The following is a 14570-nucleotide window of genomic DNA, read 5'->3' as shown; positions in this document are numbered from 1 at the left end:
TTTGTTTTTGTTTAGAGAGAAAGTCTCACTCTATGGCCCAGGCTGGAGTGCAGTGGAGCCATTTCACTCGCTGCAACCTCCGCCTCCTGGGTTCAAGCTATTCTCCTGCCTCAGCCTCCTGAGTAGCTGCAATTACAGGCGCCCACCACCATGCCCAACTCATTTTTGTATTTTTAGTAGAGACAGGGTTTCACCATGTTGGCCATGTTGGTCTCGAACTCCTGATCTCAAGTGATCTGCCTGCCTAGACCTCCCAAAGTCCTCGGATTACAGGCGTGAGCCCCCGTGCCCGGCCGACCTGGTAAGTTTTAATCAAGTACTCTGAATTATGCAACAAACACTAGGAAGTAACAGAAAAAAGAATTAATCTAAAAATCCTCTGGAGAGTCAAAGAATTGCAGACTTAAAATAGCATGAATACTTGGATTCATGGTTTTGAAAATGGACCTCGCATTTACCCGCATGTACAAACTGCCTGCCCACCTCTATCAGAGCATTTTTCAAGCTGTGCTACAGTTAACTATGTACTGCCCAAATCCAATCTTTCCCTGCAGATCATAAGCTCTTCAAGACCAGGACTTCAGGAGAAAGAGCAAAACTTCAGAGAGAAGAGAGCCACCGAAACAGAATTCATAGCAATGGGTCGGCAGGAGCTGATGACTGGAGGTGCGCGGTAGCGTTGGGGTCTGGGACAGCGGAGGGCAGAGAAGGCAAAAGGGCCTGCATGACACGCTACAGGGCTAGGAGCCACAGCTGCGGTGATTAGTTCAGGTTTGTCTCGTATGCCTGTGACTTATACACCATCTCTTGTTCAGAAAGAACTTCAGGTTGAGTATTTGGACTCCTTGAGCCTTCTGCTGTTTGTCTCCGGGACGTTTAACACTCTTAAAAGGGGAAAACTGTCCAGTTCGATTTTCCTTCCTGGAACATTACAGGTTTTTCAAAAGTCTGATGAAAGCATTCACTAAGGAGTGATTCCACTTTCTCTGGTGGCTGAGAAATAGGCGTCTGAGGGGCAGCATCACGTCTTCCCATCAAACTGAGGTCAGAATCTCCCCACCCACGGACCTCACCCTCGCTCTCCCCTCATAAATCTGACCTCTAACTGTAACTGCCTTGGCCTCATTCCATGGGTGTGGATGCTCCTGCTTGAAACGCATTTTCCAGCGCGCCAAATTCTTGGGAGAGCTTCTTCCACTCTCCAAGCGCTGAGAGTTACAAAGTTCAATCTGGCTTTCCAGATTTTTTTTTCTTCCCATTACTAACGGAAGAAATCAAGAAGCGCCCGGCAGAAGGGCCCTGCTCCCTCCAATCAGAGCCCAGCTCGGGGCCAGAGCAGGAAGTGCGGCGGTGGGACGCCTGGTGGGACGCCTGGTGACAGCCCCTCGCCCCCCGGGACCCGCCGGGCAGGACACAGGTCGGTGCGGCCGCTGTGCGACAGCTCCGGGCCCGCGCCTCTCGCTTCCTCCCTCCGGGCAAGTGAGAGGACAAACCATGCGGCGGGGGCGGTGCAACCCCACCAACCGCGACCCTCGCGCACGGACCCCCACTACACGCGTCCCAGGCGGGGTCGACCTAGACCAGCCACGGGGGGGCGCACAGCCCCACTAGCAGGGCGGCCAGGACCCAAGCGCGTGGGTCCACGCAGCCACCTATATAGGTGACAAAACACTCAGGAAACTGTCATGCGGGGCCAGGAAAAAGCCCCCACCCAGAGTCACGGACTCCCTCGTCCGAGGGTCCGCGCAGTCCCCTCGGTGAGTCTAGCGAAGCAGTCTCGCTGAGAGGGAAGGCGGGGAGGGTGGCGGAGTCTCCCACTGGCGGTGACCCGGGCCCCGCCCCACGAGTGGGTTCTCGCAGGGCCCCCTCTGCGCACGCGGGGACCAGCCACGCCGCGGAGGACCGGGCAGAAGCCAGCGCCCGGGTCCATGAAGTCCCCTCCGCGGCAGGCGCGGGGAGCTGGGGAGCAGTGGGGATCGGCCCCCACCCCCAGGGCGACCGGCACCGCCGCGCGGGCCCACGCTTTATCGCAGCAGGGGCGAAGTCCCCGGTGCCACACGAGGCCGAGACAAAGCCCAGGCGCAAGGACTCCGGATCCCGAACTCGGACCCTGCGGAGCCCAGCTCGGAGCCGCCACGCCCAGGGCAGAGACCCCCGCCCGGTCCGGAGAACCCGTCGCCCGTCGCGCCCTCTCACCTCAGGCCGCCGCCTCGCATCGCTCGCTCCTGGCCGCGGAGCCTGGGCGCACTGGAGCGCAGCTGAGCAGCCGACAGAGACGCGGCAGCCTCAACAATGGAGCCCCGGGGCTGGGCCGCCGCGCCGCTTCAGCCCGTGTTCCCCGTTCAGGATCCGGCTCGGATCAAGGAGCTGCAGCTGGCGCGGGGCTGCGGCCAGGAAACACACCGTGCAGGTGCACACGGACCCGCCCACCGCCCGCCGCCCGCCGCCCCGCCCCCAGCGGAGCCGGGCGCCTAGGGCCCCCTTCGGCCAATGGGGAGCAAGCCGCGCGGAGAGGGCGGGGCCTGGGGGAACAAAGGCAGGTTGGGCGGGGCGGCGCTGGGATTGGGCGTGCGGGGTCCCGCGGAAGGACCGGACCCAAGAGCTGGCCGGATCCTGGCCCCCTAGAAGACCCAGCTCAACGTCCACCTGCAGTCTGCTCTACAGGACGCGCTCATCTCAAGGCCAGAACTCAGGCTTTTAGGGCAGACAGCGAGAGACAGGCTTGCTTTACAAAAAGTGAAACTGAGGTCCAAGGAATAGGATTGCCTGTTGCCTGAAGTCACGTAGTCCCATTCACTCGTTCACCTTCTCATTCAGCAAACATTTGGAAGCACTTATGGTGGGCGTTAGGAGTGAAGTAGGGCCGGGCGCGGTGGCTCCCGACTGTAATCCCAGCACTTTGTGGGGCCGAGGCAGGTGGATCACTTGAGGCCAAGAGTTCGAAACCAGCCTGGCCAACAAGATGAAACCCCATCTCTGCTAAAAATACAAAAACTTAGCCGATCGTGGTGGCGCGTACCTGTGGTCCCAGCTACTGGGAAGGCTGAGGCAGGAGAATCGTTTGAACCCTGGATGTGGAGGTTGCAGTGAGCTGAGATGGTGCCACTGCATGCGCTCCAGCCTGGGCGACAGAGTGAGACTCTGTCTCCAAAAAAAAAAAAATTAATAGATGGGAAGTAGAAGCGAACTTAGGCCTTCCCTGAAGGAGCTCGGCCAAGGAGTACCTGAAATGTCTCTGCATCTCTTTAAGGTCTGATAAAGGAACCAGGAGCGAGCACTAATCACTTCCCTTTCCTGCCTCAGAGCTTTCATATGTTTGCTGTTCCCCGCCTGAAATGCCAAGTACCAATGGAATTTATTTATTTATAGAAATGGGGTCACCCTATGTTGCCCAGGGTGGTCTCAAACTCCTGGCCTCAAGCTATCCTCTCGTCTCAGCCTCCCAAAGTGTTGGGATTACAGGCATGAAGCACTGTCCCCAGCCCTGATCGTCTTTCAAACCTCTTTCCTCATCTTATTTGAGCTTCCTGCTTCATGTGCCCCCACACCCTTGGTTTTCCTGTACTTCCATAGCTACTCTGCCAAACTTGTATATGTCTGGGCTCAGGCCAAATGCCCTTCCATTTGCAGTGGGCACTGCCACAGGAAATCTCATGCCCTTCCGGGCTTCACAAACCATCCACATGCTCTGCTGCCTGCCAGAGACATCCATCCCAGTCAGATGCCCAGCCCTGACCTTTCCCAAAGCCCCAGCTGGACACAGGGAAGCATCTCAAATTTTCCGTGGGCCAAAACAAAGTGGTTTATTAGTGCCCTAACCTGCTCATCCACATTCTCGTGATTCTCTGTAAACAGCCCCTCCATCCACCCAGCTGCTCAGGTGAAAATCTCAAATCCTCCTCCAGTCCTTCCTCCCCAAACCTCTCATGCAGCCCTCTGCCTTCCTAGGACGCTGAGCACCCCTCACTCCCAGCACCAGCTGGGGTGCTGTCTGAGTCGCTGCCACCCACTTGGCATGAAGTGTGACCTCTCGCCCAGTGTGGTGGCTTACGCCTGTAGTCACAGCACTTTGGGAGGCTGAGGCGGGCAGATCGCTTGAGGCCAGGAGACTGGGACCAGCCTGGTCAATATGGTGAAACTAAAATACAACAATTAGCCAGGCATGGTAATGCATGCCTATCATCCCAGCTACCCTACCCAGGAGGCCGAGGCAGGAAAATTGCTTGAACCTGGGAGGCAGAGGTGGCAGTGAGCCAACATCACAGCACTGCATTCCAGGCTGGGCAACAGAGTGAGACTCTGTTGCAAATTAAAAAAAAAAAAAAAAGAAGAAGAAGAAGAAGTGTGACCTCTCTAAGGCAAGGCAGTGTCCCACTCTGATTCACTTCCATGTGCAAAACAGGACCTGCACCCTGAAGGCATTCACTCAGGGAGGCTGCTGGGATGGGTGGATGCACGGTTAAGGTCTTCATGGTGGCTGGGGCTGACCCCATCCCCATCGCTCTTCCCACACACACCTGCACACTCATCACTCCCACGCTCGCACCCACCACTGAAAGCCTGGCCCCTAATCTGATTTGCCTAACAAGGTCCCCGGATGAACAACACAGGCTTCCCTACCTCTCCCCTGCTAGGGCCCCACCGTGTTCTGGGATGTACTCAGGGATCAGGAGAACAAAACCTCAGGGAGTGAAAGGACATTCCAGGGTGCAGGCCTCTGCATCCCCCTCCATGCCCTCACCCCTGCCTGACACACCCTCCCCCCTGTACCTGGCCAGCTCCTACCAACACTTAAAGTCTCACCAAGTTCTGTGGTGACAGCCACACTCTAAAGTGACTGACCCCCCAATAACCTATGCCCTTGCATAGTCTTCCTGACCTTAGATACGAGCAAAACCGGTGACTGGCTTCTAAGCCATAGGCCCTGGCAAAAGCAATGGGATGTCACTGTCACAGTGCATCACCTTCGCACACTAGAGAGAAATATTCCACCTGCAGGTGCTGCTGGAGGGAGATGCTGTGCTGAGAAAGACCTTTGGAGGGGCCCCGTAGGCAAGGAAGCAAAAAGCTGGGCCCTTGCCAAGCGGGTCTGAGGAAATGAATTCTGCTAGTAACCTCAGCGGACCTGAAAATGGATTCTGCCCTGGGGGAGCCTCAGATGAGGATGCAGCCCAGCTGCTTAGCATGAGATCCCAAGCACAGGACCCGCTTAAATAGGCTCAACTCCTAGCTTGCCAAAATTGGCTTGTGTTGTTTTAAGCTTCTACATTTTTAGTTTTTGCCTATGAAAGTGTTAAAATGTGAGACAATAACTTAGGTCCCCTCCCCATCACACACATTCTTCCTTCTGGCATTCATCACAATTCTCCTTATTGATTTAAAATCTCCCTCTTGACTGGGTGCAGTGGCTCAGGAGTTCCAGACCAGCCTGGCCAACATGGTGAAACCCCATCTCTACTAAAAATACAAAAATTAGCTAGATGTGGTGGTGCAATCCTGTAATCCCAGCTACTCCGAAGGCTGAGGCAGGAGAATTGCTTGAATCCAGGAGGCAGAGGTTTCAGTGAGCCATGATGACACCATTGCACTCCAGCCTGAGTGACAAGAACAAAACTCTGTCTCAAAAAAAAAAAAAAAAAAAAAAAAAGTCTCTTGCCACTAGCGTGAAGGTCCCATGAGAAGAAAAATGGAAACTCTTGCTCATAACAGTGTCCCAAATGCCCAGCACGGTGTAGTTCTAGGGCAGTTGGTCGATGGTGGACACTGCTGGTTGGAGGGCCCAGCTGGCCCTCCCAGCTGCCTTCTCCCTGGTCATGTTCCATTATAGAAAACAGAATAGTTTCATGCCTTTCCGGAGTCCCTCTTAGTGGGGATTGGCGAAGTGACATTGTTCTGCCCCGGGAGATATAAGTGGAAGTTGGCTGAAAGGTTTCTAGCCGTGGTGTGCTGGGGCGATTTGAACCAGGACATGAGAGCTGACCGTCCATTGTTCAGGAATTCTGCAAGTTGATTTTTCAACACATTCAGTACTTAAAAATATCAAATAATATAAACTCGCAAATTAAAAAATGCATTAAACCAGATGCAGTGGCCCACGTCTAACACATTGGAAGCCTGAGGCAGGAAGATCACTTGAGCCCAGGAGTTCAAGACCAGCTTAGGCAAAAAAGGAAGAGCCTGTCTCCACAAAAAATTTAAAATTAGCTAGGCATGGTGGTGTGTGCAGGCAATCCTAGCCACTCAGGAGGCTGAGGTGGGAGGATCGCTTGAGCCACCTGTTCAAGGCTCCAATGAGCTATGATAGTGCCACTGCACTCCAGTCTGGGTGACAGAACCAGACCCTGTCTCAGAAATAAACATATTTCATATATTAACAAATTTATAATAAATGTATGTTTACATATACATGTATGTATTATAATTATATATTTAGACATAAATATATATTTCTTGTTTTATTTATTTATTTATTTATTTATTTTGAGTTGGAGTTTAACCCTTGTCACCCAGGCTGGAGTGCAATGACACAATCTGGGCTCACCGCAACCTCCACCTCCTGGGTTCAAGGGATTTTCCTGCTTCAGTCTCCTGAGTAGCTGGGATTACAGACACACAACACCATGCCTGGCTAATTTTTGTATCTTTAGTAGAGATGGGATTTCTCCATGTTGGTCAGGTTAGTCTCAAACTCCTGACCTCAGGTGATCTGCCCACCTCGGCCTCCCAAATTGCTGGGATTACAGGTGTAAGCCACTGTGCCCAGCCTATATGATATATTTATATATTATAATTATGTATATTTTATATAATTATATATAAATATCAATATAAAACCTTTCCTTGCCTTCTCTTGTTTCTACCTACAGTCAGTCCCATGACTTCAAATACTATCTACATGTAGTAATTTTAAATGTATGTTTATATATATATATATTTTGTTGTTGTTGTTGAGACGGAGTCTTGCCCTGTCGTCAGGCTGGAGTGCAATGGCGCAGTCTCAGCTCACTGCAACCTCTGACTCCCGGGTTCAAGTGATTCTCCTGCCTCAGCGTGCCAAGTAGCTGGGCTTATAAGCGCCCACCACCACGTTCAGCTAATTTTTGTATTTTTAGTAGAGACAGGGTTTTGCCATGTTGGTTAGGTTGGTTTTGAACTCCTGACCTTAACTGATCGCCCACCTCGGCCTCTTAAAGCGCTGGGAATGCATGCGTGAGCCACCTTGTCCAAAATATTTTTCTGTTTCCAAACATTTTACAAGAGAGGAAAGCGGAGAATAAATCATCTGACATACTACTATAAAAAGAAAATCTTTGTGCCTCTCTTCTTTTCATCTTTCCTAAGTGTACATATTACCAAAATGTCTTTAGGTTGAGGTCCCCCCGTGAAAACTTTACAGGGTGTTGTGTCCTCAGACACCCTCCTGTCTTTTCCTAGTCCTGGCATTTTAGAACTGTCTGGGGATGATCCAGGATACCCGCTGTGGCCATGTCTATCGGAGGGTCTAGTGAGTATCAGCCCCGGGGTCATCTCATCCCCAAGGACAGCCTGAGGTAGGGGGTAGAGTCTCTCAGGGGAGCAGCTGGATGCTCTTGGCCTTAGAGGAATCTCCTGGTATAGTTTCATCTAAAATGGTGACCCCTTAGGGTTATTAAAATTTTAGGACATTAAAATGAATGGACAATACAACATAATGTCATTAAAGCTAGGTCATTAAAACTGTTCCTCCAGCCGGAGCTTTTATTCCTCAGAGACACATTGACGGTCTGCCAATGGGATGCTGATATTGAGAGGAAAGGGCAGAAATGATTTCTGCTCTCTAGATTGTCTCAGGTTTGTGAAGAGAGAAAAACTGTCCCAAAGGACAAGGAAAACCCACCCCAGAGAGGATGTGCAAGAACCTGAATATGAAAATGCACTCAAGGCACACAGGAGGACAAAGAGCAGTGCCAGTGCCTCCTAGGTGGTCACTGAGGACTTTACTGAACAGGGTGGGTGTCCTGAGGGATAGAATGGCCTGCCGTGACACTTAGAAAGGTCTGTGTTGGAGTCAGCGCTGCCTCTCCCTGAGTTTGTTACCTTGATAAGGCTTGTCCGCTTATATGAGTTTCAGTTTTTCTTTTTTTTTTTTTTTTTTTTTTTTTTTTTTGAGACGGAGTCCCACTCTGTCGCCCAGGCTGGAGTGCAATGGCCAGATCTCAGCTCACTGCAAGCTCCGCCTCCCGGGTTCACGCCCATTCTCCTGCCTCAGCCTCCCGAGTAGCTGGGACTACAGGCGCCCGCCACCTCGCCCGGCTAGTTTTTTGTATTTTTTAGTAGAGACGGGGTTTCACCGTGTTAGCCAGGATGGTCTCGATCTCCTGACCTCGTGATCCGCCCGTCTCGGCCTCCCAAAGTGCTGGGATTACAGGCTTGAGCCACCGCGCCCGGCCATGAGTTTCAGTTTTTCATTGACTGTAAGATACATGTTGTCAGTACAGTTTGAAAGATAAAGGTACTATTTCCAAAGTAGCAAGGTAAAATGACGTATTTTATTTGCTAAAAGTTCATATTTATTTCTTCCCCAGAGTGAGTGTAGTAAGATTTAAAGGTCTGTTCTTTTCAAGGGTAATTTCAAATGGAATTGTAGGACTTAGCTTTGTGAATGCTACTGGTGAAATAAAAGTATGATAGATAAATTGATGATTTACAAGGATTCACCAAAATGTCAGTTCCCCTCTTGTAGCATGGTGAAGAATTTATGACAGTGGACACATCTGTGTCCTCTTATCTGGATATCTGAGGGGTTTTTTGGTGTTGTTTTATGTTTTTTTGTTTTGGAGACACTGTCTTGCTCTGTAGCCCGGCTGAAGTGCAGTGGCACTATCTCTGCTTACTGCGACCTCTGCCTCCCGGGTTCAAGTGATTCTCCTGTGTCAGCCTCCCGAGTTACTGGGATTATAGGCACCCACCATCACACCCAGCTAATTTTTGCATTTTTAGTAAACACGGGGTTTTAGGCCTGGCACTGGGCTCAGGCCTGTAATCTCAGCAATTTGGGAGGCCAAGGTGGGTGGATCACGAGGTCAGGAGTTCCAGAGCAGCCTGGCCAACATGGTGAAACCCTGTCTCTACTAAAAATACAAAAAAAAATTTAGCTGAGCATGGTGGCAGACACCTGTAATCCCAGCTACTTGGGAGGCTGAGGCAAGAGAATTGCTTGAACCCGAGAGGTGGAGGTTGCAGTGAACCAAGATCTTGCCACTGCACCACAGCCCAAGCGACAATGCAAGACTCCGTCTCAAAAAACAAAAAATACAAACAGCAAAAAGGCGGGGTTTTGCCATGTTGGCCAGGCTGGTCTCAACATCCTGACATCAGATGATTGCTCACCTCATCCTCCCAAGGTGCTGGGATTACAGGCGTGAGCCACCATGCCCTGCCCACACTATTTTATTTTTATTCCCTAAATTTTAATATGTTTGAGTTTGTCTGTTCCTTTATCACTGTTTTCTTACATAAAAGAAATTCTGCCTAATCCTTCGTAAAAAAAAAAAAAAAAAAAATCTTTCTGTGACTTCTGAAAGTGTTCTGGTTTTATCTTTCATATTTGAATATATAATAAGTTGATTATGGATCATGGAATAGAGAAGAATGCAGTGGATTTTCCTAAGCAGATGCCAGCCTGGTTTGCCTCATATTTTAAAGTGCATGTGATTTCTTTTTCTATTCTACAGTGCCTACTCTATCACTCATCAACTTTTCATTTAAATGCTGGGTCATTAAGACTTCTTCCCATTGGTCTGCTTGCTCATCTCTCTGCTAATACTGTGCTGTCCTGAGTATTTTCGTTTGAAAATCTTAGAAGTATGTTAGACAAGCCATCACTCTTTTTTTAGATGACTAAAAAGCATTAGGCATTTGTCATTTTTACTACGCATGAAAAAGTAATTTTTCCTGCCTAAAAAAAACCTGATTTGGGAATTTATGTGATTTCATAGGAATAGCATCTGGAAGTGGTGACATTAATGTCCTTTTTTAAAAACAGGTGTCGTATTTACTCTTATTCCTTTCTACCTTGACATTGTGCAACAGAAATTTGAAAAATTATTGTATTAATATTGTCCAATATCAATTATTGGTTTTATTTACTACTCAATTAAATTTAATAAGCCTACTCTCTTTTGGTATAATCACATGGAATGGGCTCAACTCCCCAGTTAATAAGTGACAGCACATGTAAAATATTGTGTACCAGGGAAACTCATTGAACACTTAGTGTTCAGACTGTGGTTTGGTGTCTGGTTCTCTAAGCACCACTGCAGTGAAAATAATAGATCTTCGGCAAAAAAGTTTTGGCAAATATATTGCATAAGCCATTTAGATGCAGTGAATCATTCTTATTACTTGGGTTGGTGGAATCCCTTTCAAAATGTAAGTTACTAATACAAACAAAGATGGAACTTTGTGAGCAGACATTTTTAAGAATAAGTAGTCTCAGGACTGATAATATTAACTCCTTTATGTACATCAGGTAGAACTTTATTATGACAGATACTAGAAATGTACAAAGTGAAGTTAAAAGGTAACTCCTAGCAGCACATCTTACTCCCTGGATTCTCTTATGAGATAGGTGTTTCTACTTTGCTGTTGCCTTTTTGAATAGTTCAATTCTCACATTAGTACTGCTGTGTGGGAGGGAGTATGTGTGAACAGAGTAAGAGTTGTGACAATCAAGTCATAGAATAAATGCTTGGAAATTTTAGAATCATGTAAACAGCTTATGGATTGAGTATAGATTCCCAGTGCTGTCAGTCTCACCCGTCCTACTATCCACATATGTGGAATGTTCTAGGACTCCATGGCTTTTGAGGATGTGGCTGTGAACTTTACCCAGGAGGAATGGGCTTTGGTAGATTCTTCTCAGAAGAATCTCTGCAGAGAAGTGATGCAGGAAACCTGCAGGAACCTGGCTTCTGTAGGTAAGAATGACAACACATTTCACTTAATTACAGAAGTATTTCCCTATCATCAGTGCTATTTGTGATTTGGAATGTGGCAAGGGAATGATTTGGTGAAGAAATCAGGCATGGGCACTGTGTACAATGAACATGAAATCTAGTAATGTTTCTGTAGTTTGTAATAATTCATGATAATTTTGTGGGTCTGCATTTTAGGAAACAAATGGAAAGACCAGAATATTGAAGATCACTTTGAAAAACTTGGGAAAGATATAAGATAATTTGCACTGAGAAGAGGAAATAAAGTCCTCTGAAGGAATCTTAGCTTGTCATGAACTTAAAAACAAGCAATCAAAACAAATAGAGTCACTTGAAATTTATTTTTTTTAGAAAAATTTCACCCAAAATGTAACGTACTTCAAGGTAGCAGTCAGTGTTTGGAAAACAGTTTACTTGAAAATAGCACTACAAAATTGTGTATATGAATGTTACTAATTTGGTCATAGCCATGCAGGTGGTAGCTGTGTTTTCAGTAGTAACCCATTTACTTTCAAATAATTCAATCATGGCAATAATAATAATAATAATAATAATAATAATAACAATGCATTTTCCTTGGTATTGGTTGCAGTGTAAGGCCAAGACCTATTAGTAAGTAGAAAGTTATTAAACCAACCAATAATAATGTGCTTGTCATTTTTTACAGAAATCATGTGGTACAGAGACTGTGTGAAAGCAAAGAAGGTAGACAGTATGGACAAGTAGTCAGCCAAATTCCAAATCTTGATCTGAATGAGAACATTTCTACTGGATTAAAACAATGTGAAAGCAGTGTTTGTGGAAAAGTCTTTGTACATCATTCCCTCCTTAATAGGCACATCCTGGCTCACTCAGGATACAAACCATACGGAGAGAAGCAATATAAATGTGAACAATGTGGGAAATTCTTCGTTTCTGTTCCAGGTGTTAGAAGACACATGATAATGTACAGTGGAAATCCAGTTATAAATGTACGATATGTGGGAAAGTGTTTTATTTTCTCAATTCATTTGAAAGACATCAGATCCGGGGCCTATCATGGGGAGGGGGGAGAGGGGAGGGATTGCATTGGGAGTTATACCTGATGCAAATGACGAGTTGATGGGTGCAGCACACCAACATGGCACAAGTATACATATGTAACAAACCTGCACGTTATGCACATGTACCCTACAACTTAAAGTATAATAATAATAAATAAATTAAAAAAAACATTAACCATTAATGAAAAAAAAAAGAAATCACTGGCCAACAGTTAATAAACTTCTATTTTACAAAAAAAAAAAAAAAAGAAAGAAAGACATCAGAGAACTCACACAGGAGAAAAACCCTATAAATATAAACAATGTGGTAAAGCGTTCACTGTTTCCGGTTGTTGTCTAATACATGAACGAACTCACACTGGAGAGAAACCCTAGGAATGTAAGGAATGTGGGAAAACATTTAGATTTTCTTGTTGTTTTAAGATGCGTGAAAGGACTCACACTAGAGAAAGATCCGATACATGTACCAAATGTGATAAAGCCTTCAGCTGTCCCACTTCCCTTCGTAACCATGGAAGCATTCATACTGGAGAGAGACCCTATGAATGTAAACAATGTGGCGAAGCCTTTAGTCATTTGAGTTCCCTTTGTAACCATAGAAGTACTCATACTGGAGAGAAAGCCTATGAATGTAAACAATGTGACCAAGCCTTCAGTCGTCTCAGTTCCCCTCACCTCCACGAAAGAATTCATACTGGAGAAAAACCCTATGAATGTAAGAGATGCGGTAAAGACTACGCTCGTTCCAGTCATCTTACTCGCCATGAAAGAAGTCATGATATAGAGGCTGGGTATAGTGACTCGGCCTATAATCCCAGCACTTTGGGAGGCCAAGGTGTGTGTATTGCTTGAGCCCAGGAGTTCATAACCAGCCCGGATTAAAACAATGTGAAACAACCTGGGCAACACGGTGAAACCCTGTCTCTAGAAAAAATAAAATAATGCCAGGCACGCTGGCTCAAGCCAGCTACTCGGGAGGCTGAGACAGGAGAAGGGTGTGAACCTGGGAGGCAGAGCTTGCAGTGAGCCAAGATCGCACAACTGCATGCCAGCCTGCGCGACAGAGCGAGACTCCATCTCAAAAAGAAAAAAAAAAAAAAAAGAAAAAAGAAAATAATTAACTGGGCATGGTGGCACATTTCAGTTGTCTTAGTTCTTTTTAAAGGACATAAAAAGCCACAGGGGGTTGGGGGAAAGCCCTGTGCATGCGGATCACGAGGTCAGGAGATCGAGACCATCCTGGCCATCATGGTGAAACCTCGTCTCTACTAGAAATACAAAAATTAGCTGGGTGTGGTAGCATATGTTTGTAATCCCAGGTACTCAGGAGGCTGAGGCAGGAGAATCACTTGAACCCAGGAGGCGGAGGTTGCAGGGAGCCGAGATTGTGCCACTGCACTCCAGCCTGGTTACAGAGTGAGATTCCATCTCAAAATTAAAGAAAATAAATAAATAAATAAATAAATAAATAAATAAAGCCCCTTGAATGTAAGAAATGTGGTAAAACATATACTCTTTCCCATTCCCTCATAAGCATGAAAAGGCTCACATTGCACAGAAACCTTAAGAATGTAGGAAATGTGGTCAGGCCTTCAGATTTTCCTGTTTTTGAAGATTTGGGAGGACTCAGAGTGGAGAAAAGCCTTTTGAATCTAAATTTGTGGTAAGGCCTTCAGTTATGTTAGTTCCATTTGAAGACATCAGCTGATTCCTGAGAAAAACCCTATGAATGTCCAGAATGTGGGAATGTTTCATTTCTCTCATACCCACTCAAGGACATATGAAAATGCACACTGTAGCTGGCTGGACCTTGTAAATACAAGAACGTACACAGGATTAAAACTCTAATAGTTTAGAAACTGCAAGAATATTTTCAGTTTTCACATTTACTTGAAAAGTCATGTGAAAACTCCCATGGGAAAGAAGTTCTATAAGTGAAGCTTTTCTAATTTGGAAAGCCTGATGGAAATTAATTATGGTGCAGTGCTTGAAAAAAATGTATGAAATGTTACACAAGTTACAAGTATATTGTTTTTATCAGTGGCTCATTCTTAAAGAGTCTTGAGTATGCATTTCACTTTGTTTTGCGGGAAACCTTGAGGTGAGAGTTCCGTAAATGCTCTTTAAGCAGTAGTACTTGAGTTTCATAGATAATGATATTAAGTTTGTTGATAGAATTTTTGTCTATTCATTTGATAATGTGCTGGATTCATGGTTGAATTTAATTTTTCTAATATGTAGGTACATTTAATTTTTTTTATTTCATTTTTTTTTTTTTTTTGAGATGGAATCTCCCTCTGTTGCCCAGGCTGGAGTACAGTGGTGCAATCTCAGCTCACTGCAACCTCCGCCTCCTGGGTTTAAGTGATTCTCCTGCCTCAGCCTCCCGAGTAGCTGGGACTACAGGTGCCCACCACTATGTCCAGCTAATTCTTTGTATTTTTGGTAAAGACAGGATTTCACCATGTTGGCTAGGCTGGTCTTGAACTCCTGGCCTCATGATTTGCCCACTTTGGCCTCCCAACGTGCTGGGATTACAGACATGAGCCAC

The 14570-nt window shown here is 46.6% G+C and overlaps 1 pseudogene; it reads left to right on the top strand.

The window, feature by feature from the left end:
• The first annotated feature begins 5753 nt into the window (after nucleotides 1-5753).
• On the top strand, nucleotides 5754-12915 carry LOC139361046 (zinc finger protein 669-like; annotated as a pseudogene).
• The last annotated feature ends 1655 nt before the right edge of the window (nucleotides 12916-14570 follow it).

This window comes from Macaca nemestrina, assembly GCF_043159975.1.
Source record: "Macaca nemestrina isolate mMacNem1 chromosome 4 unlocalized genomic scaffold, mMacNem.hap1 SUPER_4_unloc_4, whole genome shotgun sequence".
Classification (NCBI taxonomy): Eukaryota; Metazoa; Chordata; class Mammalia; order Primates; family Cercopithecidae; genus Macaca; species Macaca nemestrina.
Note: the sequence above shows the minus strand (reverse complement) of the source record. Positions and strands in the feature narration are given on the sequence as shown.